At 39.3% G+C, this 27,616-nt stretch overlaps 1 protein-coding gene across 4 annotated transcripts in view; it reads left to right on the top strand.

Annotated features, from left to right (window-relative positions):
* RUNX2 (RUNX family transcription factor 2) overlaps positions 1 to 27,616 on the top strand; it is a 276,455-nt gene that overhangs the window by 230,146 nt on the left and 18,693 nt on the right. The window lies entirely within an intron of this gene.

Raw genomic sequence — 27,616 nt, 5'->3', positions numbered from 1 at the left:
GTAGAGTTTTCCCCCCTGATAGCCTCTCTTACCCCAAGCCTCCTTCGCTTGTGTTACTTTCTTTGCTTTCCCCACCTAAATTCAGTTAAATACAGGATTACAGATTGATGACATAACCCTCTATTTATTTCTTCTTTAGGTCCTAAACTCTTCCTCTTTTAAAATCCCAGGAGTTCAAGGAAGCCAGTTCCCTGAGAACTCGTGTGTGCTTAAGATTCTTATCAGAAACTGGTCTAGTCACTTCAGGGTGCAGAGTTACCCTGCAGACATTGAAAAAAGTTATGTGGCCTCAGACTGATCAAAGTAGAAAGGCAGCTTTTTCTTAGGAGTCCATACAAAACATATCATGCTGGCGCTTCTGCCCGATGCATCATATGTACAAGTGCTCATGGTTCCATTGTCTGAAAGGCACTGTGGAGACTCTTGGGACACAGTAAAGTTGCCTATTTTAAACAGTCTGGTGGTCCTCTTTATCTTGGATAATCCATTTTTTAAATCACCAGGAAGGGTCCCATGAAGACTGCTGACAGGCAGTGAGAGAAAGGTTGAAGAGCCTCTGGCTAAACGACAGCATGTATCATATGAATCAAGCAAGGCTCAGTTTTCTAAAACAACAACAAACAACAAAACAAAGGCCAGAAAGAATTGGATTCTGTGTCTGACTTCCTGTGTTTGCCAGACACCGTTCCCCATCCGAGTATGCGGGCCCCATACACCTGTTTGACTCTCGGCCAGGTTAATTTCTTTCTTTCTTTCTTTCTTTCTCTTTGTGTCCCTGTCTCTGTTTCTCTCTCTGTCTGTCTGTCTGTCTCTCATTTTCTGCAAAGCTCGCAGCCGTTACTCACTCCGCTGAGTTGCATCAGTGACAAGTTGAACCTCCGCCAGCAGGCTTGCAGGTTTTGATTAGTTCAGACTCCTTTATTTCTTTCAACTTGGGAGGAGGGAAAGCTTTGTTTCTCAAGCAAATAGCAGGAAAAGTTCTCTCTGGTCCTAGTGCACACCATATTTTCTGCGGCAGATGGATTCTCACGGGGGTGAGTAGGGAGGGAAGTGGGGTTTGGGGTGGAGGGGGACAGGGCTCTTTGGAAAACAACATATTTCGTTTTTTCATTGTTACAATTGGTGTTATGTGACATTCCTGAGGAGTTATACAAAATAAAGACATAGACATTTTCTCTGGTTATTGGGATCTCCATTTCATTTAGGCAGATAGAAAGTATAGAGGGAAGATGAGTGCTTAGGTGGGTCTGAAGGCTTAGTGTATGACAACATTGCGTCTGTACTGACTTTTTTCTTTCTCTTCTTTCTGAAAGACTAGTTTGTTTTGAACAGTGCCATATTGGCTTGACTTGTGAAGACTTGCTTCTGTTTGGGTCCCCTGTTTCCAACAGTCTGCCCAGGCCTTTGTAGCTAAAAGTTAGGTTTGTCCATGTGGCTGCCAGAAGGACCTAGAAGGAGAACCTTCAGCTGGGAATAGAGTAGCTGGAAAGCCAACTACCTGAAGGACTGACTTATGAAAAGTATTACTTATATGAATAAGTGTAAGAGAGTAGTAAAAGAGAAAAAAACCCACCAACTCACTATTAAGAAAGCCAATTCATAAAAGAATCCATATATGTGATAGTTAAGACTACTTGACATTTATATTAGATTGTTTTCAAACTCCTTAAAATGACTCATTACTTAAAGCATCAAGAAATGGTTACACATACGCATTCCCATTCTACAGGGAAGGAAGGTGGTGCCAGAAATTGACTCATTAGCCAGCCTGATATTGACCTAGGGCAAGAGTGGAGAACAGGTCTCTGCTTTAAACTAGTTTTGAACTGAATTTAGTCCAGTTTCTTCCCACCTTCTCTAACATTTCCTTGAATCATTGCAAGGGAAATACCTTAATGCCCAGGTGAGAGATGCTGTATAAACATTTAATAAAATAGAACAGAAAATCCCTCTTGTCAGCATATGGTGTAAAAAGGAAGAAACAACTGGACTTAAGCTGTCAGGAAGCTGGAGGAACCCTGATATATCCAGCCTTGTTTCCAGGTGGGGAGCTATGCCAGGACAGCAGAGCACTTGTGGAGAGTTACACTGGGCAGGGTTACGTGGTGTAGTTGCCATTTTGAATTCTCTCAGAATCATTCCCTTGCAGTCTTGGTACTCTTTGCAACCATCTGGAGAACACCATGTCCATTAAAATCATTTCTTTCAGGGACTCATGTGCAAATATGATAAGTCGTGTATTACCTTAAGGATATCCTTAAGGAAATCTAGTGTATCTAGTGTTATCCCTGGGAAGACCATAGGACTCTTATAAGTGAGACTACCTTATAATGAGATAGTTCAATAACTAAATCTCTTTGGATGGAGTAAATAGATAGATATAGATGTGCCATATTATTAGTTTAGTAATCAGTTATTCAACCTTTACTGTGTTTAAGGCATAATGCATAAGAGAGCTTTGGTTTAAGTAATTCTGACAAACAAGAATCTAAACTTGTAAATAGATAAATTAGAGGATGACTGTGTATATTTAAAAAACTGTGTAAATAGATAAATTAGAGGATGACTGTGTATATTTAAAAAAAAGAATTAACCACAGAGTTCTTTAAATGCAGCCCCTAAGCGCATTCACATATTTGCTTATTAGCTATCCTTTCATGAAAATAATTCTTTTCATCATATTGTGTCCTAAAAACATTCATAGCATAGTCATATTGAAACCCAGTGCTGAGGTCCTGGTACTAGGTCATCCCTTATTGATTTTGGTTAAGACAAGGGAGTGTCAGAATAAGGAAGGGCAAACCACATACAACCCCAATCCATCCATTGTCTTCATAATTATAATAATAATATTATTCACATGATATTTTTGATGTTCAAAGCATTTTTGACACAACACCAAGATTTATGATTATTTCTCTGGAGATCATTATTAGCTATTATATAAATAAATAATTACTAACTTTTCTAGATGTTTTTTCATGTCATTACCCTACTTTGAAAAGAAGCATTGTATCTTATTTAGTTTGATTCTTCAGCGTGGGCATCACAACCTAAGCCCCTCCAAACTACCTGCCAAGAAACCCTGGGTATATTTATTTGGGGGCAGGGGATATATGAACTTTATCTTTCTTCCATCCATGGCAGTGAACACCTCTTTCTAAATTTGCTCCACACCCATGTAGCTAGGCTACAGATGGTGCATTGAGGTCTCCAGAGCATGGTCCTGTGAACTGAATGACAGTCTTCACGAACTTTATAGTATAGTGGAAACAGCCTTTGATTTTTCATCCAAAGACCTGGACTCAAAACCCAGCACTGCTACTTCCTACCTGTTTGACTTTGGAAAAGTCACTTCCTTTTTCTGGGACCCAGTTTGTTCCTCTGTAAAATGAGGGGTTTGGATCCTATGGTCTATAAGTTCTCTTCAGTCTTTAATGCTCTTTCCAGTTCTAAATCTTACGATCTTATGCTCAACTCTGACAGGTTGTTGCAGGTCCCTCTGAGATAAGAGGCAGAGTTGAAAGTCAATGGGCTAGAAAATCCAGGAAAGAGTATTTTAGATTGAGTAGAGAAGTTCTTTCCTCATTCTGCAGGTGGAGGACACTCATTCCACAATCTGCAGGGGGAAATGAAAATCCCTGGTATTGGGGCTATATATTTCTGTTTGAAACAAATACTCTTGCATCTTGTGTCCTTTTCAATAAATATCAAAAGCTTTAAATATCAAAGCAGAAAAAGTTAAAAATCTAAACATTCACTAAACTCCTACTATAGCACTCTGCAAGTTGTTGAGGTTGTAAAATCCAAAACAAAACAGTCATTGGGAGGAAGCAACCTATTCACAGATATAGGACAAGGAATATCCAATCAGTCAATCTACTAGCATTTATGAAATAATAAATAATAAGTGTGACAGTCACTGTGCTAGAAGCTGGGGGATACAGAATTAAAAAATGAAACAATCTGGACTGTCAAGGAGCTTACTTCCATTGAGGGAGACATCTACATATAAGTAGATACAGAATATATACACATATAGGGGTGTGTTTTCATATACTCAAATATATATGTTATATATGCATATATATGTAATTTACATATTCACTAGAAGACCAATTGGAAAACAATTACAATAGTCCAGGTGGGATTTGATAATGATTTGAATCAGGGTGGTGGCTATGTGAATAGAGACAAGTGAACAAATATGAGAGAGATTATGGAGGTAGAATTTACAAGACTTGGCACGTGATTAGCCAGGGAGGGGGAGGAGTTTGGGAAGGGGAGGATTAAGAAATAAGTTTGTAAAGGTAAATGGTAGACACTTATGGATAGTCTTAAATGCTAGGGTAAACAGTTTGCATTTTATCCTATAGGCAATGAGGATTCACTGAAGTTTTATGAGCAAGAGTGCCATAGTCAGACCAGTGCTTTAGGAACATTGTTTTGGCATCTTTGTAGAGGATGGATTGGAGAAGAGGTTGGAAAGTGGGAAACCAATTAGGAGGCTAGAGGTGACGAAGGATTGATTGAACCAGGGTTGTGACTATGTGAGTAGAGAGGAGGGGATGGATATGAGAGATATTGTGGAAGTAGAACTGAGAAGACTTAGGAATTGACTAAATAAGGGAGCATGAAGGCAAGGGAAAAAAGTCAAGGATGACTAAAGTTAGGACTTGGCTGACTGGAAGGTGTTGACCATCCAGTTAACACTCTCAATGAAGAAAAGAAGAGTTTAGAGGAAGGGCTGGTTTAAAGGGATAGGTTAAATTTGAAGTGCCTACGGGAAATCCTGTAGGCATTTTACAATGTATTACTGGATTTTAAGGGAGTGGTTAGGGTTAAATAAAGAAATTGAGAAATCATCTGCACAGAGGTTATGTGTACATATACACATGTGTGTACAATAGATATATATTTATACGTATACACACATATACACATATTTAGGAGAGAGAGAGAGAGAGAGAGATGCAAAAAGAGCTCAGTATAGAGTTTTGAGGGAATAACCACATGAGTGACAGGAATTAAATAAGGATTCAGCAAAAGAAACAGAGGAAGGATAGGAGAGATAGGAGGACAACCAGAAAAGAGAAATGCTGTGGAAGCCAAAGGAAGAGAATGTCCAGGAGCAGAGTGCTATCAACAGTATCAAAAAACTACAAAGAAATTAAGAAGGATGAGGATAGAGAAAAGATCATTTGATTGGACAGTGAAGAGACCCTGGTGACCTCGGAAGAAATTATTTCAATAAAGTAAGTGGGGGTGAATGAGGGAAGGATTATTTGCAAGCTTTCATGATCCCAATTTTGCTACAGAATAAACTGAGATGTAGGGTAGGGTGCAGTTTAGAGAAGCTGTATGGAAGGTTTGGGATGAGCCATTGTAGATGGAGCAACCATACCATGGAGATCACAGGATCTATCAGAGTGTTAAAGTAAAAGATTTAACAATCTCCCTTAAAATAGCCAACCGCACAGGACCTTTGGAGACATTTGTTGTTCTAAGCTGTAGTCTCTTGAAAGGTCAACCCAATCAACTAAATGAATCAAATTATGAGAAACAAAATGTTTTCAGCACAATCACACAATCTAGAAATTGCTGGTAGAAAATCCCCATCTGGTCATCGGAGGCCCGGGAAGGCCTTTTTTCTTCTTCTTCAGGGGTTGGGGGAGTATTACCAACCCAACATTATTGGGTCTAGGCAATTTAAAATAAGCCCCATAACCAACTTCTACCTTATGTCAGTTCCTAGGATCATAGATTTAAAGCTGGACAAGATCTTAGATGGAGGGATCATAGAATAGTGTACAGAGCAGGGTTCAGACCCTTCTTGATATCTACTAGACTTGTGACCTGGGGTAGGTCACTTCACCTAAATGGGCCTCAGTTTCCTCATCTGTAAAATGAAGAGGTTGGACTAGTTGGCCTCTGAGGTCTCTTCCAACTCTGAATCTATGATCCCGTGATTCTAATATCCTGTAGTTCAGGGAGCTCTTAACCTTTCTGGGGGGTCTTGAACCCTCTGACAGTCTGGTGAAGCCTAAAGACCCCTTCCCTGAATCATGTTATTAAATGCACAAAGATTCACAGAACTGCAAAGGAAACCAATCATACTGAAATAGTTATAAAAATATTTTTAAAACAAGTTCACTGATACCAGATTAAGAACTCCTGATCAAGTCCAATTCCCTCATTCTACAGAGAAGACTGAGGTCTGGGCAGTGACTTGCCCAAGGTCACATAGGTTGTAAGTGGCAGAGCTAAAATTTGAACTCAGGCTTTCTCATTCCAGTCCCTGTCTTCATGCCACTCATTTTGTTCACATAGTAATATACCACACATAAGCCAATATAAGTTTTGGGCAGAGTCGTTTTCATGTCACAACAAGGAGCACCCCCAGAAAAATCTGAGAGCTACAAAATTGTAACAGTTGGCATCTGAAAGCCAAAACCAAAACTCGAGGAATAAACAAGGAGTGTGTGTGTGTGTGTGTGTGTGTGTGTGTGTGTGTGTGTGTGTGTGTAGGGGGGCGGGGAGTTGGTTTTTAGCAGCCACCTGCTTGGTAGATACACCTTTGCCATGGAAGCCACAGGGCAAGTAATTAAGTTTAATAAGAGCCACTCTTATTTTGAAGCAGCCCTCATTTAAAGCCACGGGGGGAAGTCGTTAAACTTAATGGACCCTAAACAAAAGCATTCAAGATGTTAACAACTTGAGAGTTCAACATTTTTTTTCCTCTTTTATATTGACTGTGATTGCTTCGGTATCTCGGCATTCTTAAAAGTTCCTTGATTTTATTGGGGGGGGGGGCCGGAGGAAGGGGGGCACGGCTGACCTGATGGTCCAGATTGCAGACATGTTTGCAGTTCGCATTCAGGAGCCCTGCTTTGCAGTAGTATGCTTTGCATTGGGTTGTACTGGGGAAGAAGAAACAGAAAGGACCCTCTACCTTTGCAGGAGGAGCTGGGGACAGTTCAGGGATGTCCCATTTACTCTGGCAGGCTGAATTGTCATGGTTGGCTGATGAGTGAGTGTTGGCGTGGAGTTTCTAGGGCTCAGAATGAAACCAGTGTGCACTATATGATTTTGTTTTCATACGTGTTTCTCTTCAGTGGTTTGTATGAGGTTTCATTTCTGTCATATATAAAACCACCCATGCATAGGAGAAAGATTTAGTCATGAGAAGAGTCAAACCTGTTAGGGGTGGGGGTATATTTCTACTCATTTCGTGGAAAGTCATCCCAGAGAAAGTCTGAGGATTCAAAGTTTCAATTCGGGCAAATTTTTCAAAATTATTGTAAAATGAAAAGCCTGTGTATTCTCACTATGGTTTTCAATGGGAGAAAAGGGGAGCTAGAGAGTAGGGTAAGCATAACTTAATTTGACTTAAATTCTAGGCTCCCCTTCAAAGATTCTATGAATCTGAAAACCTTTAGGTTAGTTAAATAACCTTGCTGTATGATGGTTATTTTAGGTGTAAAATAGGTTAATAGGAGTTGTCCTTTCACATGTGTCTCAGAAATAGTGTAAGAACTGAGATGATGCTTAACCAGGATTCGGAAAATTCCCCGAAATCATGTTCTTGATCATAAGATCGAGTGAGATTGTATGTTAAAGTACTTTGTAAACTCTTAGGTGCTATGTAAATGTCAGAAACAATTACAGGGGGCAGGAAAGTATGAAAAAGTCAAATTATGCTGCTCTCTTACAAGACACAGAGAAAAATAGTTTGTGGTAAACCCACTGTGATATTTAAAAAAAAAGTTAAGTATGTCCTCGTTCCACTTTGCAATCCCCGATCCCCATTTCTTCTGTCATAGACTTTGTCAGTGACATTCCATGCTAGAAAAACTTCTCAAGAATTCCTTGCTAGGAATACTTCTTCTGTCATAGAAATTTTCAACAGATGGCCCAGATGGCTGTCTCTTCCTTCCTTAGCCAGCATAAAGCATTTTTGCTTTTAATTAATGGTTCTTTGGGGTTGCAAAAAGACATTCATTTCCACCTCCTCAGCTGTAAGTCGGATGAATTAAACACTCCCCTTCATGTAGGTGAACGACAAAAAAATACCCCCTCCAACTTCCATTCAGTCTAACAAGTATTTAAGTGACTGATGAAAATCATAGCTTTAGAGCTGGAAGGGACCTTAAGAGCCATCTAGTCTAACCCTTCATTTTCTGTTTGAGGAAACTGAGGCCCAGAGAGGTTGTCACTTTCTCAGGATCACGCAACAAGTAAGTAACAGAGCAGAAGTTTAAACTATTTCTGATTGAATCCAAACCCCATTCCCTGTACCATGTGCTCTTAAATCACTGTGCTAGGTTTTAGGGATGCAATAGCAAAACAAAATAAAATAAAACCAAAAACCTAGTTACTACCCTTCAAGGTCCTTGTGGTCTATTGGTGCTGAGGTGCCTTTTTTTTTAAACTCTGGCGAACTAACAATGATAATATAGATTGGAAACCACCATCTTGGGAGAGAAAGAAGAGGAAAGGATGGGGAAAAACAAGAGAAAAGGTTATAGAGAAATCATGAGAGCATTGCACCACTGTCCCCCATCTACATAGAGCACAGGGAAATGAGTCAACCACTTGTTTGGCAATGGATAATGGGGAAGAGGTACTTGAGCAGTACAGAGAAAGGAGGGAAGTTAACTGGCTGAATGTTTTGATCATTTCAAATTATATGTTAGGCACAATTTAAATGATATATTTCAAAATGGCAAGGTTTTCACTTTTGATCCGTTTCTGGTGACCTAAGCACCTTTTAACCTTGAAATGAATACCTAAATCTGATCCAAGAAGTTTTCTTGCGAGGAAACATTGATGCTAGCGAATGAAACCCTTGGTTTCTAGAGAGACTAGAAAGTTGAGTGCTTTGGTTCTTGGGCTTTTCTCGTATTGTTCTAAATTACATTGTTAATTTCAACTCTTCAGTTTATCTGAAAGTTCCAGAAAAAGAAAGTGAGAGACTAGAGAGGAAAAAAGGAGAAAATGGACTATATTGAGATGATACACTTAAAATGGGAAAGAGATGTCAGAGTAGAAAGAACAGAAGGGAAAAGGGGAGAAGTGGAGGAGGGAGAGAGGAAACAAAATTTTTTCACCTGGGATGTGAAAAAGACAACAAAGAAAGGGCAAAACAAGTGGAATGTTTCTTGCTGATAAGGACAGGAAATAGCCCAGTAAGATCTGTGCATAAGCAGTATGTATTTTTATCTCCAAGTCTTTCTGCAATATGTTTCATATTTAGGACACATATCAAGATTGCATCTGTTTCCAGAACTTGCTGCTAACAGTTAGTAATAATGCCAAAACATACTTTAGTTACAGCTTGAAACCAAATGATAATATAAAAAATTTTTTATTATCAATTTCTGGTCTGAAATTAATTATGAGTATCTTCTTGAAGTGTCAGAGCCCCTTTTGAGGAGCTAACTGAAATTATACCAGTTTATTCTGGTAGCATGGCTTAGTGAATAGAAAGATGGCATTGGAGTGAGAAAAGACCTGGATTCAAGTCTCCTGACTGACAGATACTGGCTGTGAACCCTCAGCAAGTTGCTCAGTCTCTCAGTCGTTCATGAAACTCTTAAGGATATATATAAGTAAGAACAGTTATGGCTCTGCATTGGTGGAGGCAATTTCCTTACTGAGAGTTTCCCACACTGAAGAAATCATTAGTCTGCCCTCCCTCTCTATTCTCCCCTTCCCAGTACCCCAACAACAGTCTTGGAACAAAACTTTCCTTTAAGGACAAACTAATGAAATGCTTCTCTCTTGTGAACATCCTCAATGTCTTAGTTTTGGGGAGAATTAATGACAATTAGTAAGTGATAAAATAAGGGAATATGAGCTTTCTCAGGACAGCACTGTTTTGAGAGGATATACTTAAATTCCTTTTGGGATTAATATATACCTGAATAATTTTCTTTCTTATTTATCACTGTGTATGGAGACAGGGTAGTTGTAATATCGTAGAGTAATAGACCTGGGGCCATTTATCCAGTCTCTTCATATTCCAGTTGGGGAAACTGAGGACTGGGAAGGCTAAGTGACTTCACACAAGTAGTAAACATCAAAGGTAGGATGCCAGTCCAATCCAGAGATACTACTATATTGAACATGATTGTCTAAGTCAATTCTAGTAGTCATATAGTCTCTATTTATAGAGCACTTAAGACTGACATGCTAAAGCCTATGTAGCAAGCTTGTGGTACTGATGAGGGTAAAGAGTAGCTATACAGAGATTATCTGTACAGAGATTCCCCAATTCTCAGAATGAAACCAATGTGAGTTCATGATGCCTGGGCCCCAGCCTTTGTTGATTCATGATTTGCAGCTCATAAATGACTTTGGGAGCCAATTCAGAAGACATGAACATTATTTAAGTGATATGTTATGGATGGTATCTCTTGATTTTTCTTTTCACTCTGGTGTATAAATAATTAAATTCTATTCCACTCAAGAAATGGCAAAATGGGAAGATTAGATAGGACAATGCCCCTGCATTGTACTCTAGCTTGTACTCTAGGTGGGGATATGGCACATATCCAAATAATTATACTATAAAATAACAAGTGTAAATAGTATACCTGAGGTCCACAGCTGGAAAAGTCGTTACAAAGGAGGGAGGTTCAGCAAAGTCTTGGTCAGACATCGAAGACACCAAGGTCATCCACTGCATCCTGGGCCATTGCCAGTCATCTTGACTTTTATCTTGCCACTGGACTTCGATGACTCTGGAAGAGAGTGAGGCTGATGACCTTGCCCCACTTAATTCCAATTCACTTGCAATTCAAGACATCACCTGTGATGTCATTGGCCCTCTTCAGAAACGAAGGATTAACAACAAAAAAGATGAACGCCAAGTTAAAAAGTTTGAAGTTTACTTAATAGGCAATGGGTTTTCTAAATCAATATTCAGGATCCATCTGTGTTTGAGTTTGATACCACTGGTGTCAAGGATAGATTGGAGAAAATGACAGTGATGGATTTAGAAAATTTCTAGGAAGGGGCACATAAGTCAGAGAGTGGGTAATTATTCAGGTTCACATAACTGAACTCAGACTTCTAAATGTAAAGTCATGTAGGGGGTTATGACAGTTATTCAAGTAATTCAAGTAAAAAAAATTTGCGCTCTCTCTCTCTCTCACTCTCCTTTCTCAATCTCTCTCTCTCTCTCTCTCTCTCTCTCTCTCTCTCTCTCTCTCCCCCCACTTCTCTCTCCTCCCTTTTTGTTTTACCCTCTCTCACTTCTCCCTCCCTTTGTTTTTTTTTTCTCTCTCTCCACTACCCTAGGTCTGAATTACTCAGAAAATGTCATCAAATGGCAGCAGTTCCAATCTTGATTGGAACTCAGAACCCATGTGTCCATTCCCTGACTGAATGAGAATTAAAAAAAATAACAGCAGAAGATTCATGAGTTCTCTTGATGGACTCTGACCTACATAGTGCTTCTAGAATCATCTTCCTCAAATGCTACTTTCATCATATCTTCCACTGTGGCTTTCTGTTGCCTGTCACATCGAATATAAACACATTGAGTCTGGAGTTCAGGACCCCTCTATAAGTCATTTCTACTTTAACTCTCAAATCATCTCTATGCACTATAGTCTGTGTCAAGCTGTCAAGCCAGTCAAGTTGATGGTCTCCTTATGTAATTTGTTCTTTTCTTCTCTACCTTTACCTACATTTCCCACCCCTCCCCAACCTCCTTTCCCTTCCTTTTGTCTTTTGTTGTTCAGTCAATTCAGTCATGTCTGACTCTTCGTGACCCCATTTGGGGTTTTCTTGGCAAAGATACTGGAGCGGTTTGCCATTTCCTTCTTCAGCTCATTTTACAGACGAGGAACTGAGGCAAACAGGGCTAAGTAATTTGCCCAGGGTCACACAGCTAGTAAATGTCTGAGACTGGATTGGAACTCAGGAAGATGAGTCTTCCTGACTCCAAGGCTAGCACCCTGTCTACTGCACCACCTAGCTGCCCTTTAATTTATGCCTTTCCCTTGCTTTAATTTAGTTCAATTCAATCCATTATATTTATTAAGCAGGCAGTCTTAATAGGTGCTATGGGGAATATGAAGAAATGAGTTTACGGTCACTCACAGGGATAGTATAACAAAAATGAATTATTGCCCAAACAGGATAATAAAGGATTCCACTACGACTAATCCAATGGCCCCTGCTTTCTGCCAATCCATATTCACCATCTTTTTTTTCTTTCAGTCAACATTTCAAAACTCGTATTTTCCAAGAAGCTTTCTAGAATTAATTCCCTTCTGCTCTGACAACCATTCTCCTCCAAATCACTTCACTTCAGCACATGCATTTTTGTAATATATTATTGTATGCTTTTGACATGTTGTTTTGTCATTGTTCATAAGTGATTTAATATTTATGCTTTGTCTTTCTCAATTAGATAATAACCTTCTCGGAAAGAGAGACTGTACCTTCTAATTCTTTGATATTGCCCCACCTTGTCTTCTCCCTGCCTCCATAACTGCTAGCTTGATGCTTTAAACAAAGTAGGTATCCAAAAAATAGGGCATCTAGGTGGTGCAGTGGATAGAGTGCTTGGCTTGGAGTCAGGAAGACTCATCTTCCTGAGTTCCGATCTGCCCTCAGATACTAGCTGTGTGACGATGGGCAAGTCGCTTAACCCTGTTTACCTCAGTTTTCTCATCTGTAAAATGAGCTGGAGAAGAAAATGACAAACCACCCCATATCTTTGCCAGGAAAACTCCAAATGGAGTCATGGAGAGTTGGACACAACTGGAAAACAACAGTAAAAATCCAAAAAAGTGCTTGTTCCCTAATGTATAGAACTCAATATTAAGATGCTGATATTTCCAAGTTTATAGTATACTTCTTAAGCTACAGCTCTTTCAGGTTACTTTCTCCATCTAGTTTTAATAAGAGTGAATCATTAGGATTTCAGGAGATAAGATAATTACCTAGTACCATAATTTCTTAACCAAATAGCATTCCAAATGCTCACAGCACCTGATACATTATTAGACAATCCATTCAACATTTTTTTAAGGAAATGAACTGGAGATGTAAGCCTTTTCCTGAAATATTAACTTAGAGCATGTACTCATGTCTCTGCAATAATCATAAATGGATCTTATGCAGTGCTTGACATTTACATGTTGTCTCATCTGAGCCTATTCAATAGGAACAACAGGCATTTGGGGCAGCTAGGTAGCACAGCGGATAGAGCACCCAGCCTGGAGTCAGGAAGACCTGAGTTCAAATGTAACGTCAGACACTTACTAGCTGTGGGACCCTGGGCAAGTCATTTAACCCTGTTTAAACCCCAAAAGGGGTCATGAGAATCAGGCATGACTGAAAACAACTTAAGAAACAATAAGCATTACTGTCCTAGTTTTATGACAAGAAAACTGGAATCACACATCTTGTGTCAGAAGTAGAGCTCCTAGAAGGGAGAAATTGCTTTTTTCTTTTTCTTTGTATGACTAGTGTTTAACTCATGTTCCCTGCATATAGTATTTACTTAACAAAAACTTTTTGGGTTGTTTAGCATGGTACTTTGCATATAGTAGACAGAATACTTGTTGGATTATATTGGGTCAGATTGGCTGGACTTGGACTGGAATCCAGGTCTTCTTTACTCTAGTCCAATCTTACATCCTCTAGGCTACTTAGTCTCTATAATGGTATAGACAGACAGACAGACAGACAGACACACACACACACACACACACACACACAGAGGCTAGTATATGGTGTATAAAAGAAATGACTATTACTCAGCATTCAGCTATTGTAGGACAGGTTGAAAACCTCTATTAAACAGCTTCCTGGTTGTTATAGGTATCAAGTTAGATAATTCATTTTGGTTTGGTAAATATTCATGTTTGTTTATATTTTTATTATTTATTTATGTTTATTTATACTGTGTGTCAGACACTGTGCTGGGGATAAAAAGACCAAAATGAAATAGTCTCTGCTCATAAAAAGTGTACACTGTATTGTGATGTAGTGGACCCAACTATCACTGGTCCATAGAGGCAATTGTTAAATTTTTGGTGTGAGCATTTATTTATATTTCATAAACTAGCAATTTATACTTCATAAACTTATAATTCATAAGGTGCTTGATTTTTTGTCACTAAAGTGATAGAGATATTAGAATGCAGATTAAACTCAAATGCATCTTGGGCCCACATATCCCCTACCCCAACTAAGAGCAGGTTGTTAAACATTTACCATCAAATCCCTGAATGTATGTGAAAGTTTTTTTTTTCTTTGTAAATCATGGTGTGGCACATACAGATAAGAGATTGCTGTTGTTAACTTTTTTTTTTGAGAGGTGAGGGAAGGACCTGGCAGGGGTGGAGAACCTACAGCTGCAAGGCCACATGTGGCCTTTTAGGTCCTTGGGTGGGGCCTTTTGACTGAGCCCAAGTTTTACAGAACAAATCTTTTTATTAAGGGGATTTATTCTGTGAAGTTTGGATTTAGTCAGAGGGATGCACTTGAGGACCTAGAGGGCCACATGAGGCCTTGAGGCTGCAGGTTCCCCACTTTCAGAAACTAGAAAACTAGTTTTGTTTTCCTTGGTATAGAAGTTCCTTCTACTAATATAGGTCAGCATCTGCTCTGCAACTTTTATCATCTGGGGGCAAAGAGGTCCCGGGATTATACAGTTGTGTGTTACAGGTATACTTGAACCCGTTCTCCCTGACTGAGGCATTCTTACTATCTACTACAACAGTGGTGTCAAACTCAAATACAAAGGGATCTATGATCACATATTGACTTGGAAAACAATAGATTCACATTATTTATGTTATATTGTGTTTTTATTTATTTTGTCCAACATTTCCCAGTTATATCTTAATCTGGTTCTGGTTACACTGGGAAGTGCAGAGGTCCCAGTTTGATACCTCTGTACTATACCATGCTACTCTTTACTGTGAACATTAAGATTAATTAACACAATTTCATAATTGTTATTTAAGAACATTAAGCGATATTGCCAGAGGAAGAGAAGCTATAGAATGACCACAGGGAACTTACAGGGTTAGAGGTTTAAATAATTGCCCATTTTGTTGGTGTAAAGGGACTCTGAGGAAGATATACTTAAAGCAGGCATCTAAGGAAGCCAAGAGCTACTCTCTCTGTCTCTCTTTGTCTCTGTCTCTCTGTCTCCCTCTCTCTTTTTTTGTAAAAGTTAAGTGGTAAAAAACAAATAACACTGCAATTTATTTAGCTCTTTTAGTTTGAACAGTTCAAAACATATTATGGGCATTGTTTTATTTCTCTGTAAAGTAAATATGGAGACAGCTATTTATTAAACTAGGTCAGAAGGTTAATTGACTCATTAGTCTGAGGCAGAACTGGGCCTACAGCCTTCTGGTGCATCCAAAGCTTGTTATATTAGACAATGCCATCTACAATCTTTTAAAAAAACAGCTTTCAATGATTGTTGGTGCAAATCACTTACTTAAACTTAGACACTTCAGGGATCCGTTGTGTCATCAGGCTCAGTACTCCTTCTACTGATGTGGAATACAGTCCTTCATTCTTTAGTGTAGATGGTTTCATAAATTGCTATGGCGAGAAAAAGAAAAAGAAAAAAACTAACCACAAAAGAAAAAAAACACCATCACCTAGTAGCCAACTGTTTGGTGATAAGCTTCTTTGGACTTAGTTATATTGGTCATAGCTCACTTCTACCTGAGATCTTTTCCCGGTATTCCCCAGAAGCTAGTGCCTACTTCTCCTTCTCACCGAATTACTTTGCATGTACTTCTATATTTATATTTCACTTATATGTGTACATGCTATATTTATATTTCACTTATATGTGTACATGCTGCTTCTCTATGTAGAAATTATGCTCCTTGAGGGCAAAGATTATTTCCTTTTTTTATATCCCTGCTACCTAACGCAATGCCTAAACCATAGTTGGCATTTATTAAGTGCTTTTTAACTGATTGTCCCTCTGACAACTGATCCACATTCTGCTGTGCCTAAAACTTTTCCAATTTGTAGAATCTGCTAATACGTACTCTACTGGCATAGCCCCTGAGCCCCTAAGGTCACATTTATACTGCCATGAGGCAGCAGAGGGGAATTTTAGTGATGAGAGTCACATAAAGAAAAATTTAGTACCAGTAAGACAACAAACAAATCTTGTCATTAGATCTGTTTTTCAGGGTAAGAAAGTTAAATGGGAGGATTTAACTGCCTGATCCTCACACAGTCCCTGGCACACTTAACCTTTCTGAATTTGTTGGATTATGAGGGGCAACATGCCATAATGGAAGTTGCACTAGACTTAGTGTCATGTAAGTCCTGTCTTGGACATTTAGTAGCTGCGAGATCTTGGACAAATCACTTACTTTTCTGAGTTTCTGTGAAATGAGGCTAGTTATGCTTACAATGCCTACCTTAGAGGACAATTTGGGGAAAATTACTTTCCAAACTTTAGAGGACTGTGTCAATGTGAGTCATTGTGGTTGTACTGGCTATGAGACAACCAGGTAAATGCAAACCTGAAATCAGACCTGTTCTTTCTGTACTTCAGTTCCATCTCTAATCAAATCCTGTAGTCACTTAATTGTCAACAATACCAATGGAAGACTAATAACAAATGTAACAACAACACGACAGTTATAAATCTGCTGCTCTGTGCTAAGAAGAGGGGTGATTCATGGGAAATCAAGAATAATTCTCTTTATGTGGTTGATAGCTAATTAAAATAATCCGCCCAGTGAAACCACAAAAGACATAAAAACAAGCTGAGAGAAGAGGGAGTTTTAATATTAGTACAATTTTATTTATTATTAAGGAAAAAAAATTCCACAAATCCCTAGACCACACCTTAGGGAAATAGTGAGTTTTAAATGTTGTTTAAAGGTGGGGTGGAAAGTTGGGCTAAGAGGCTCCATGAAAATAAGTGAGTCTGACATCCTGGCCAGTTGTCCCACTAAAACGAAGGTTCCTCTTTGATTCTGGGAAAGGTAGGTGGGCAATATCATTGTAGAGTTCCATCTGAAAGATGGCCAGCCCACCGTTCATAAGTAGGTCCTCATCTTGCAGATAATGGAATTCTAATTGGGATGTGAATACTAAATAAGAATTGGAAGGAAAATTCCCACTTCTCTCCACAGCTGGTATAGGGCTAAACACACACAAAGTAATCTCATGAATACTGATTGAATGGATTTTGAATTTTCAGGGATAAATCTTTTCCCAGCAAAGCAAAGGAATGGAATGATGAAAAAAAAGTCAGTAGACTAGCAACCTAGGTTTGTCTCAACTAACTAGCCATGTGACCCTGTGCTACTCAGTCACTTCACATTTGGGTCTCTTCACCTGTAAAATGAAGGGGTTTGATTTGAAGTCCTTAAATAAAGTCAGTTGTCCTTATGAGAAGCAGGATGGATGTAGTGAGAAGATACCATGCTTGAGTTGGAGCCGGGAGAACCTGGGTTTATGGCCTGCCTCCGACACTCAAGAACTGTGTAACCCTGGGCAAGTCACTTACCTCCCCTGAGCCAGAGTTTCCTCATCTATACGATGGAGATAGTAAATAACCAGGCACCACTTCACAGATTGATTGTGAGGCTCCGGTGAGATAATATAATGTAAAGCGCTTCTTAAACTTGAAAGTACTCACCACATAAATGCCAATTATTGTTATCTATGGAAAATCTTTGCTAAAGAACAAATATTACAACTGTAAGAATGATCTTATACAGTGATAATAGCTATGGTTTAGTTTTAACTTAATGACTATTAATCTCCCTTAATATGCTAGTGCCTTCTCCCTGTTGACTATCTCTAATTTATCCTGTACGTGTCATTGTCTGTATGTTGTCTCCACCTTTACACAATGCGCTCCTTGAAAGCAGGGGCTGTCTTTTGCTTTTCTTTGCACTCCCAGGGCTTAGCACAGTGCCTGCCATGGGTGCTTAATAAGTGTTCATCGACTGACTGTTTTATGAATTGAATTAATAAGAGTAACAATTGTCTCGATAGGTCAAGAAAAATTTTCACTTTTTCCTTTGTCAAATCTGAGGAGAATCAGTTCCCAAGGACATAGACTGCTGGACTTGGACTTGATTTTGGCAAAAGTTTTACCTGAAATGAGACTAACGACAAAGATGGTCACATTCTGGAATGTGTGAGATGTGGAGAGTAGACCTCGGCCCCCCAAACACAAACCCTAATTTAATAATGTTCTGGTTTCCTCACATTTGACATCTCCTTTTGTGGTTTTACGTAAATAGATTTAGGTTTGAAAGGTCACTTAGTTCAACTCCCTTGTATTACAGATGAGGAAACTGAGACCAGAGAAGTTAAATGATTTACTTGAGGTTATACAGGTGAAAGGCAAAGCTGGGACCTGAACTCATGCCCTTTGGCTCCAAATCCAGCATTATTTTCTACTGTACTTTGTGGGACTTCTTTTATTTTAAACTCTGAGTTTAACGTTTTAAAAAATAAACATTTCCACATATTAATTAAAAAATCAAGCACAAATATTTATTAAGTATCTACTATGCTTGGGACTGGGGAAACCTGCTAGGTGCTGGGGATACAAGTATAAAGAATGAAATGATCTCTACTGACAAAGAGCTTACATTCTAATGAGGAAGACAACAAGTACATCTGAGAAACATGCAGGCTGAATGTGAACAAAATATATAAATATGCACAAAGTAGGTCATTTTGGAATGAGGGCACTAGCAGTTGGGAGGATTGGGAAAGACTTCCTGTGGAAGGTGGTACCTGAGCTGCCAAACTTGCTGCAGAGAGAGTGACTTTATGAAGTAAAGGGCAGGTGCATTCTAGACATGTGGTATGGCTAGTGAAAAGGCAGATGGGAAACATGTCATGTGTGGGGAGCAGAGAGAAGGCCAAATTGAATGGGTCACCCAGTGTTGAGAGGTCACCTAAGATCCAGTGAGGCTGGAAAGATAGGTTGTGTTCAGATTATGTAGAGATTTAATATCTAATTAGGGGAATTTATATTTCCTCCTAGAGACAAGAGGAAGACAAGGTGTAGGGGATAGAGTGGGGGGGGGTCGCATGGTCAGCTCTGTGTATAAGGAAAATTACTCTGGCAGTAGCTCCTCGGATGGGCTGGAGCGGTGAGAGATTTGAGGCAGGGAGCCCTGTTGGAGGTTTGTTGGTAATTGTCTTAGGTGAGAGGCAATGAGGGCCTGAATTAAGATGGTAGCTGTGTGAGTGGAGGCAAGGGGTCATATGCAAAAGGAGAAAGACCAAGATTTGGCAACTGATTGGACAGAGAGGGTGAAGAAGAGTGAGGAATAGAGAAAAGTACCACAGCTACAGACCTGGTGACTGGAAGGATGGTGAGGCCTTTGACAAAGGTTTGAAGATGGAAGGGTTTAGGGGGAAAATAATACTTTCTGTTTTGAATGTGTAGAATTTAAAGTTGTTCTAATTCATCTAGTTTTAAAAGGAGGTTTATATGTGAAAATGTGGCTCTATTATGTACAACTTGCTTCTCTTTCTCTCTTAGAATATAATAAATTCACCCTGCTACTTTCAAAGCTATCCTGTTTGTTTCCTTCTAAATTTTCTTCAATTTTCTTCTGTGCATTTAAAAAATATTCCAATGATACTCTTTTCTTTTTTGGGGGACGGGGGGGAAGGGAGAACAATCTTATTGCTAGCTCCTCTTTCTCCCCTTCTCCTCAGATAGCTCCTTTTCCTCCTTTCCCTGCCATTAAAAAGCAAAACCACACAGTTCTTGTAACAAATTAGCATCACATTCTATCAAACCAAATCCTTTATGAGACTTCTTAGGGTTGCTATTGTCTTTTTTTTTTGGCTATGATCTATCATTTTATTGGTACAGGGAAAACTCCTGAGAAAGAACCTCCTTCCACCAATGTAAATTGGAATCTCCTGATTTTTTGGGTGGGTGGGTGAGGCAACTGGGGTTAAGCAACTTGCCCAAGGTTACATGGCTAGCAAGTGTCAAGTGTCTGCAGCTGAATTTGAACTCAGGTCTTCCTGGCTCCAGGGCCAGTGCTCATCTTCTGAAATTTAAAAACTTAGAGAATTATCTGGGGCAATAAGAGAGTCACATAACCAGTATATGCTCAAGGCAGGACTTGAACCCAGTTCTTCCTAACTCTGAGGCCAAATCTCCTTCCACTCTGCCAAATTACCTCAGCCTGATTAATGTTGATGTTAAAACTGACTAATGTCACTGGAATATTGTGAGAGTTAATACACTTATGGTTATAAAGTATAATCTGAGATAATATACATATAGGACAAAAGTAATTGTAGCATGTATAGGGTTATATATATATATATATATATATATATGGATATATGTACATATATCTGTGTGTAGACATATAAAATTCACCATATATCATTATGTTCATAGGAAATATGATTTGGCCCAGTATTTTAATGGTTTCTTCTTATATTAGTGCATTGAAACCATGGGATGAAAATGTTATATAAATATAATTACACCCTTATAATAGTTTCAAGGCTAAGAGAAACCTCAGCTATATTTTAGTCCAGAGTCTCTCAAACTTTTTGGCCTTAGGCTCCTGTTACAGTCCTAAAATTATTGAAGGCTTCAAATAACTTTTGTTTATGTAGGTAAAATTTATTGATATTAACTACATTAGAAATTTTAAATGATATGTTTAAAAATATTCATTAATTCACTTAAACTACTAATAAACTCATATTATGTAAATGACATATTGTTAAGAAAAAATAATTATATTTTTCAATATAAAAAACACTTAGCAAGAAGAGTGATATCATTTTGCATATTATCTAGATTATAATGTCTGAATTAGTAGATAGCTAGATTCTCCTCTCTGCTTCTGCATGCAATATGTCATTTTAATTGAAATATGTAAGGAAAATCTGGCCTCACACAGATATGTAGTTGGAAAAAGGGGGAATATTTTAGTAGGCAAATCACATCTTAGCATTATTATGAAAATAATTTTAACCTCACATACTCCTAGAAAGGGAACTCCCAGGGGTCCTTGGACCACACTTTAAGGGCTGTTGAATCAGATTATTGTACTAGAATTTTAATTCAAATTCACCTTCTTGAATTATGGATTCTGGTTTTCCATATCCTTCATGGACTTCCAAGTTCTGCCTGTCACACATTTAATCCCTTTCACTTTAGAGACAGTGGGTTTAAGTGGAACAGGGACCTTGGGCAAATGGGCCAACGTCCCTGAGTCTTGTTTGCTAAATGGAAATAATGATACTTACATCATAAGGTTGTGGTAAGGAAAATGCTTCGTTAACCGTGAAGCATTATATAAATATAAATTATTGTTATATGCTATATCAATGAAGAGGAAGATGGCGGACATGGCAGCAACATATTACCAACCAAGAATGGGGCAAGAATAACATGGTAAAGTGGAAAGATTACTGAACTTGATGTCATGGAGCCTGAGGTGAAATGTCAGCTTTGCTATTATCGGTGGGAGCTTGGGCAGATCATTAATACCTCTGGGCCTTGGTTACATTGGTTATATTGGCTGTATAATTTCTGAGGTCCCTTCCAGCTCTAGCTTATGATTCTATTACTAGAGATGTGTGCTTGAAAAAGAAGATGAGACAATCATGTGGGAGGATTGTTGGTTTTCTTTATTAGTAGCCACACAATGTCAAAAGAACTAGAGAAAAGTAAGCTCTCAGCACAGAAATAAAGTACCCCCTCCTTTTCCCTCTGTGGGATTGATGGTAGGACAGGGCATGAATGGGTTGTAGTCTTCACTATTGGAAGGGAGGACCAACATTGATGAGATCACAGATCCGTTGATATGGAAGTGTGCTCATGTGAAATCAGATCACTGTCATTTAATATTAATAGCCCTGTTGGTTGTGCCCATGATCATCAGTGCATTAGGACCAGAAGCATTGGGAAACTTGAAGAAAGCAATATTTTGGAAGTTGAATGGAACAGCTGTAGAGCTAGGAAATTCTTGGGAGAGGAGTCCTGAGATCAGATCTGGGTCCTACACTTTGGAAAAATTAAATTATTAAGATACCCATAGCCTGGCTTTGGGACTTTAGGAATTTACCCCAGAAGGGCTTTTGAATGGAGGGGTAACTACTAGAACATAACTGGAACTGGACAGAATTTGAATAGACAGAGATGGAAAACTTTAAATATTCTAATCACATACTTTTAAAAAATATTTCAATTTATTTATTTTTAGCATTCTTTTTAAATTTTGAGTTCTAAATTCTTTCCCTCCCTCCCACCCCCTTCCACACCCATTGAAAAGACAAGCAATGTGATATCAATTATACATTTGAAATCATTCAAATCTTATTTCCTTATTAGCCATATTCCCCAAAAGCAAGAAAAATAAAGGAAGTGAGAAAATTATGCTTCAGTTTGCACTCAGAGTTCATTAGTTCTCTCTCTGGAGGTGGATAGCATTTTTTCATCGTGAGTCCTTTGGAACTATCTTGGATCATTGTATTGAGCAGTGTCCAAGTCTTTCACAGTTGATCGTTGTTACAACATTGCTGTTACTGTGCATGATGATCTCCTGGTTCTTCTCATTTCACTTTGCATCAGTTCACATAGGTCTTACCATGTTTTTCTGACCCCCCCACCAATCGCTTCTTGTAGCACAATAGTATTTCATCACAATCATATGTCACAACGTGTTCAGCCATTCCCCAATTGAAGAGTAAACCTTTCATTTCCTAATGATATACTTTGGTTTGTTTTTTTGTTTTGTTTTGGGAGGCAATCAGGGTTAAATGACTTGCCCAGGGTCACACAGCTAGTAACTATCTGAGGTTGGATTTGAACTCAGGTCCTCCTGACTCCAGGTCCAGTGCTCTATCTACTGTTCCTCCTAGCTGCCTCCAATCATGCGCTTTCAACCTCAGTCAACTGATAGGCATTCATTAACCATGTACCATGTATCTGGAGGAGTGCTAAGTTCTGGAGATACAGAGGAGAAAGTAAAGACTTCCCTGCACTAAAGGAGGAGGGAGATAACATGAACATCTGTAAGAGTGTATCTGTATACATATTCACATGTATATGTGGATATGATATACATATAAAGTATACACACACATATACAAATACAAGGTGGTTAGGGGAGGTAGCACACTAACATTCGGAGGGGAGAAGAAGGAGCTGTTGGTGAATGGCCTTGATTTCTTGGGTACAATAAAAAGCAAGGACCTCAATGAGAGGGTGGAAGGAGGGCTTGCTGTGGGAAGCTTGTGGAGAATAGAGGTTTGGAACGGCTTTTGTGGAAAAGTAGGATCGGGCCTCGGTTGTGAGGGAGTAAAAGGATTGCCTTGATATAGCTGAAGCCAAGTTGAGATTAGATAACATAAACCCAAAGTGGAGTCAGTCAGCATAGTTGTGTGGTTTCCTTTAACTCTTCTCAGCAGTATGTGAGTAGGATCAGAGGAGGCAGATGGTGGGAGTAATCCAGGACTGATGGAAAAAGCCTTAAATATTATGGAAATATTGAAATAACAGTTGTAAGTAGGCAGCCCCATCTCTTATTCCCCTCTCCCCCAAAGAGGTTTAAAAGTCAGGAATGGTTTCCAAGAGTGTTAGATGTGATCCTCAGTTTTGGGGGTCAGTCAAATTGGCCTCTGAATCTTCCAGAAACACAGTCTGATTTTCTTTGCTTCATTTTTCTAAGCTGGGCCAAAAGTAACATGAAGATGGCCACTCTCCTGGAACTTTGGTCTTTAGATCTCTCATTCGGACCAGAACCCCAAAGTGCAGAAGTGTGCAAAATGGAAAACCACTGAAATAAGAGTAACCAAATGTTTGTGGGGTTTGTTTTTAGAGGTGGAAAACAACAAAATTAGGGTTTAGTGAACACATCTCCCACAGCCATCTAATACATTCTTGTGCTTTCGAATGAATTAATGTCAGAGCTGGAAGGGGCTTTAGATGTTACCTGTTCTGACCTCTCCTTTTAGAAAAGAGGAAACTGGTCTAGAGAGGTTAGGTGTCTTCCTCAGTAACACAGGCTCATTCAACTTTTTAGAACTCAAAAGACAAAAAGTAAAATAAAATGGTGATCCAGCATCCAATATTTCATGGGATGGGGAGAGTCAAAATCATTTCCAGAGCTCTAATGTCTATCTTCTTTTTGTTGTTGTTGTTTTTAGAGGGAGAAAGGTAGGACAATTGGGGTTAAGTGACCTGCCCAAGGTCACACAGCTAAGTAAGTGTACCTAGTGTATGAGGCTGGATTTGAATTCACATCCTCCTGACCCCAGGGTTGGTGCTCTATTCACTATGTACCACCTAGCTACCCCAAGAGCTCCACTATCTAAGAACTCTAAGGTTCCAACCCTCATGCTTAATCCTTTTGACAGCTTAGTATCTATTGACCCCTATTGAATGTCCAAACATTTTATCTAACCTTTGCCCTTTCCCCAGCACCCAGCACAGGTTTCTATGCACTTGAAGCTTTTGAGAAACGTTTGTTCTAAGGCATTCCATCCTTTATAGACTTGTACCTCATGCAACTAATAAATAGTTATCAAGAAGGAGAGTAATGTGGTCATACCTGTGCTTCAGGAAAATCTGCTGCTATGGACAACAGTGAACACATCTGAAGCAAGACAAGCCAAATTGTGGGGTACGGATGGAAACTAGAAAACTTGTTAATTAGAGGGAAAAAAAGAATTGTGGACTGAGGAGCCGCATAGTAGAGGGGAAAGGATGCTGGACCCGTGTTCAGATTTTGGCTCTGCCCACATTTTATAGAATACTTTTTGAGTTTTACACAACTTGATGAAGTAGATACTGGAACCATTACTATTCCTATTTTCCAGGAGAGTGAAGTAAGACTTTAAAAATTTAAATACCATGTCAAGGGTCAGACAGTTAGAAAGCCTTGGAACTGGGATTCGAACTCATGTCTCTCTTGATTCTATCAAGTCAACTGTCAACCATGTTTAAAACGCTGGAGAAATCAGTTATGCCATCAGGCCTCAGGGTGATGTAATCTATGAAATTAGGAGGTTGACCTAGGGCATCCCTAAGGTCCTCCCCAATTCTGGATGCTGTATTCCTCCCTGAATATAGCTAGGTCGAGTTGAAAGAAAGGCTTCGGTAATCCCACAGTTCTGGAATAGGAACAGCAATGTGTTATACATGGCAGGTGGGATAGAGAGAGACTCTAGTCATCTGAGATAAGAAACATAGACTCATTGGTGGTTTTACTGAGGGTGGGGCTGGTTGAGGAGTGGGAGATGGAGGGGGAGGGGGTAGAGTGCTTAAAGGTCTCAGATAGGAGAAGAACAAAATGTGAGTTCCTAGAGACAAGTTGCAGGAGCCAATGGAAAGATTACAGCCAATAAATTTAGTACATAAGCCTGTGGTAAAGGATGCAAAGGCTGAGGGGTGAAGACCTGTAAGTCATGTGATTAGTGAGGTGGTTCCCTCTCCCCTGCCCCCCGAGCATTGAGACAGCCATTAAAATAACTACATGCAACCAGAGAAGTTTTAACAGATAGTTTATAGTTCAACAAACCTTTACAGATATTCAGACCCCCTGAACCAGGCAGCCGGGTGGAACAGTGGGAAGAGCGCTTAGCCTGACGGCAAGAAAACCTGAGTTCAGCTCCATCCTCAAACACCAGTGGTAACCCTGGGCAAATTGTCTACCTCAGTTTCCTTATCTATAAAATGGGGGATGAGAATAGCACTTTTCTCCCAGGGTTGTAGTGAAGATAGTATGAGGCAACATTTGTGAAGTGCTTGGTTAAACCTTAACACGCCAGCTATTATGATTAAGGGTGAGAACAGTTTCATTTTTGTCTTTGCATCGCAAGTGCTTAGGTAGTAGGCCCTTAATAAAGGTGTTGACTGATGGATTCAGACTTCATCTGAGGGCCTAAACCCAAAAGATCAAGACTTTATGCAAGTCTAATCATGCAAAATAGGGCAAACAAAGGCTAGTAAACTATGTGTGTGACAAGAGAGGACAGAGGAAAACTCCACTTTAGAAGAAAAATGGAAACCTTTTCAACATTGGATTTAGAACAGAAGGAATCTTGTCTCCAACTTCCTAATTTTACAGATGAGAAAACCAAGGTCCAGAAGGATCGGTTTGCCCAAGTTATATAGGGAGTAAGGAGAAAAGCCAGGACTAAAATCTAGTGCTTCTGAGAGCAAATCAAGTGGCCTTTCTTCCTTCCCATTCTGCCTTGAATTAGAGGTAGTCTATTCTTTTTCACAGGGGCAAAGAGGAAAAGAGCAAGCATTTATTTAAATAAATATTTGCCGAACACTGTGCTAAAGCACTTTATAATATTATCTCATTTGACCCTCACAATAACCTGGAGGAGGAGGTGCTATTATCATCCTCATTTTAAAGTTGAAGAAACTGAGGTAGACAAAAATTATCTAACTTGTCTAGGGTTGTTGTTGCTGTCCAACTGTTCCTGACCCCTTTTGGGAGTTTTCTTGGCATTTCCTTCTCCAGCTCATTTTACAGATGAGGAACTGAGGCAGACAGGGTGAAGCGACTTGCCCAGGGTCACACAGCTAGGAAGTATCTGAGGCTGGATTTCAACTCAGGTCTTCCTGACTCTAGGCCCAGTACGGTATCCACTGTGTCACCTAGTTACAGTTGTCGAAGAAGGTCCAGATGCTGAGCAATCATCCTGTCATACCTCGTTCTAGAACAGCTAGGAATGCTTCTATAGAAACATTATAGACAGTCTGCCTGTTCAGGTAATCCTCCTACATCTCTGACCATTCTTCTCAACGTCATTGATCTGTAATTGACTTGTTGGTTCATAATCCTCTTCCCAGCCCTTTACAGTTGAGTTTTCCCAAGGTTTTCCTTCCATTCTTCTCCTTGACAATCTTAGTTACTTCCATGATACCAACTACCACGTTTTAGCCCTCACCCATCTTTCTGAGTCCTAGGACCTCTTTTCCAGTTACTGACAGGATGCTGCCCCTTGGATGTCTAGTTCTGAGAGCCACAAACTCAGCATGTCCGAAAGAAGATTATTCTATTTCCCTCCAAACCTGCTCTTCTTTCTGACTCCATCTTGTCAGATGTCTCTCTTTGTCTAATCTCCCGTGTCCAGAACGTTTGGGTTATGTTTGACTCTTCCCTCTCCCTAGCTTCTCATGTATAGTCTGTTACAAGTTTTACTGATTCAATCCTAACAATATCTGTTGCATCCATTTCCTTCCTCTCTATTCCACTGCCACTGGCCTTGTATGGGCTCTTATTACCACCTGCCTAGGCTACTATAATAGCCTTAACAGACTTGCATAGCTCAACTTTCTCTCCCTTCAATCCATCCTTCGATTCATGGCCAGATTAATTTTTTATGTGTAGATCTGATCATGTTATTCCTTTGCTCAAAACCTTATTTCCTGCCAAGTAAAGTTTAGACTCCTTTGTCTGGTATTAGAGGACCTCTTTGGTGCACTGCTACTTTGCTTTCCCAGTCTTATCTCATTAATACTTCCCCTGCAAGTATTATTATTCACCCTTCAAACTACTTTCTGTCTTACATATACACCCTATTTTCCCATCTCCATCATTTTGCTCAAGTTGTTCCCTGTGCTTAA

Source organism: Trichosurus vulpecula, chromosome 7 (genome assembly GCF_011100635.1).
Source record: "Trichosurus vulpecula isolate mTriVul1 chromosome 7, mTriVul1.pri, whole genome shotgun sequence".
Classification (NCBI taxonomy): domain Eukaryota; kingdom Metazoa; phylum Chordata; class Mammalia; order Diprotodontia; family Phalangeridae; genus Trichosurus; species Trichosurus vulpecula.
Note: the sequence above shows the minus strand (reverse complement) of the source record. Positions and strands in the feature narration are given on the sequence as shown.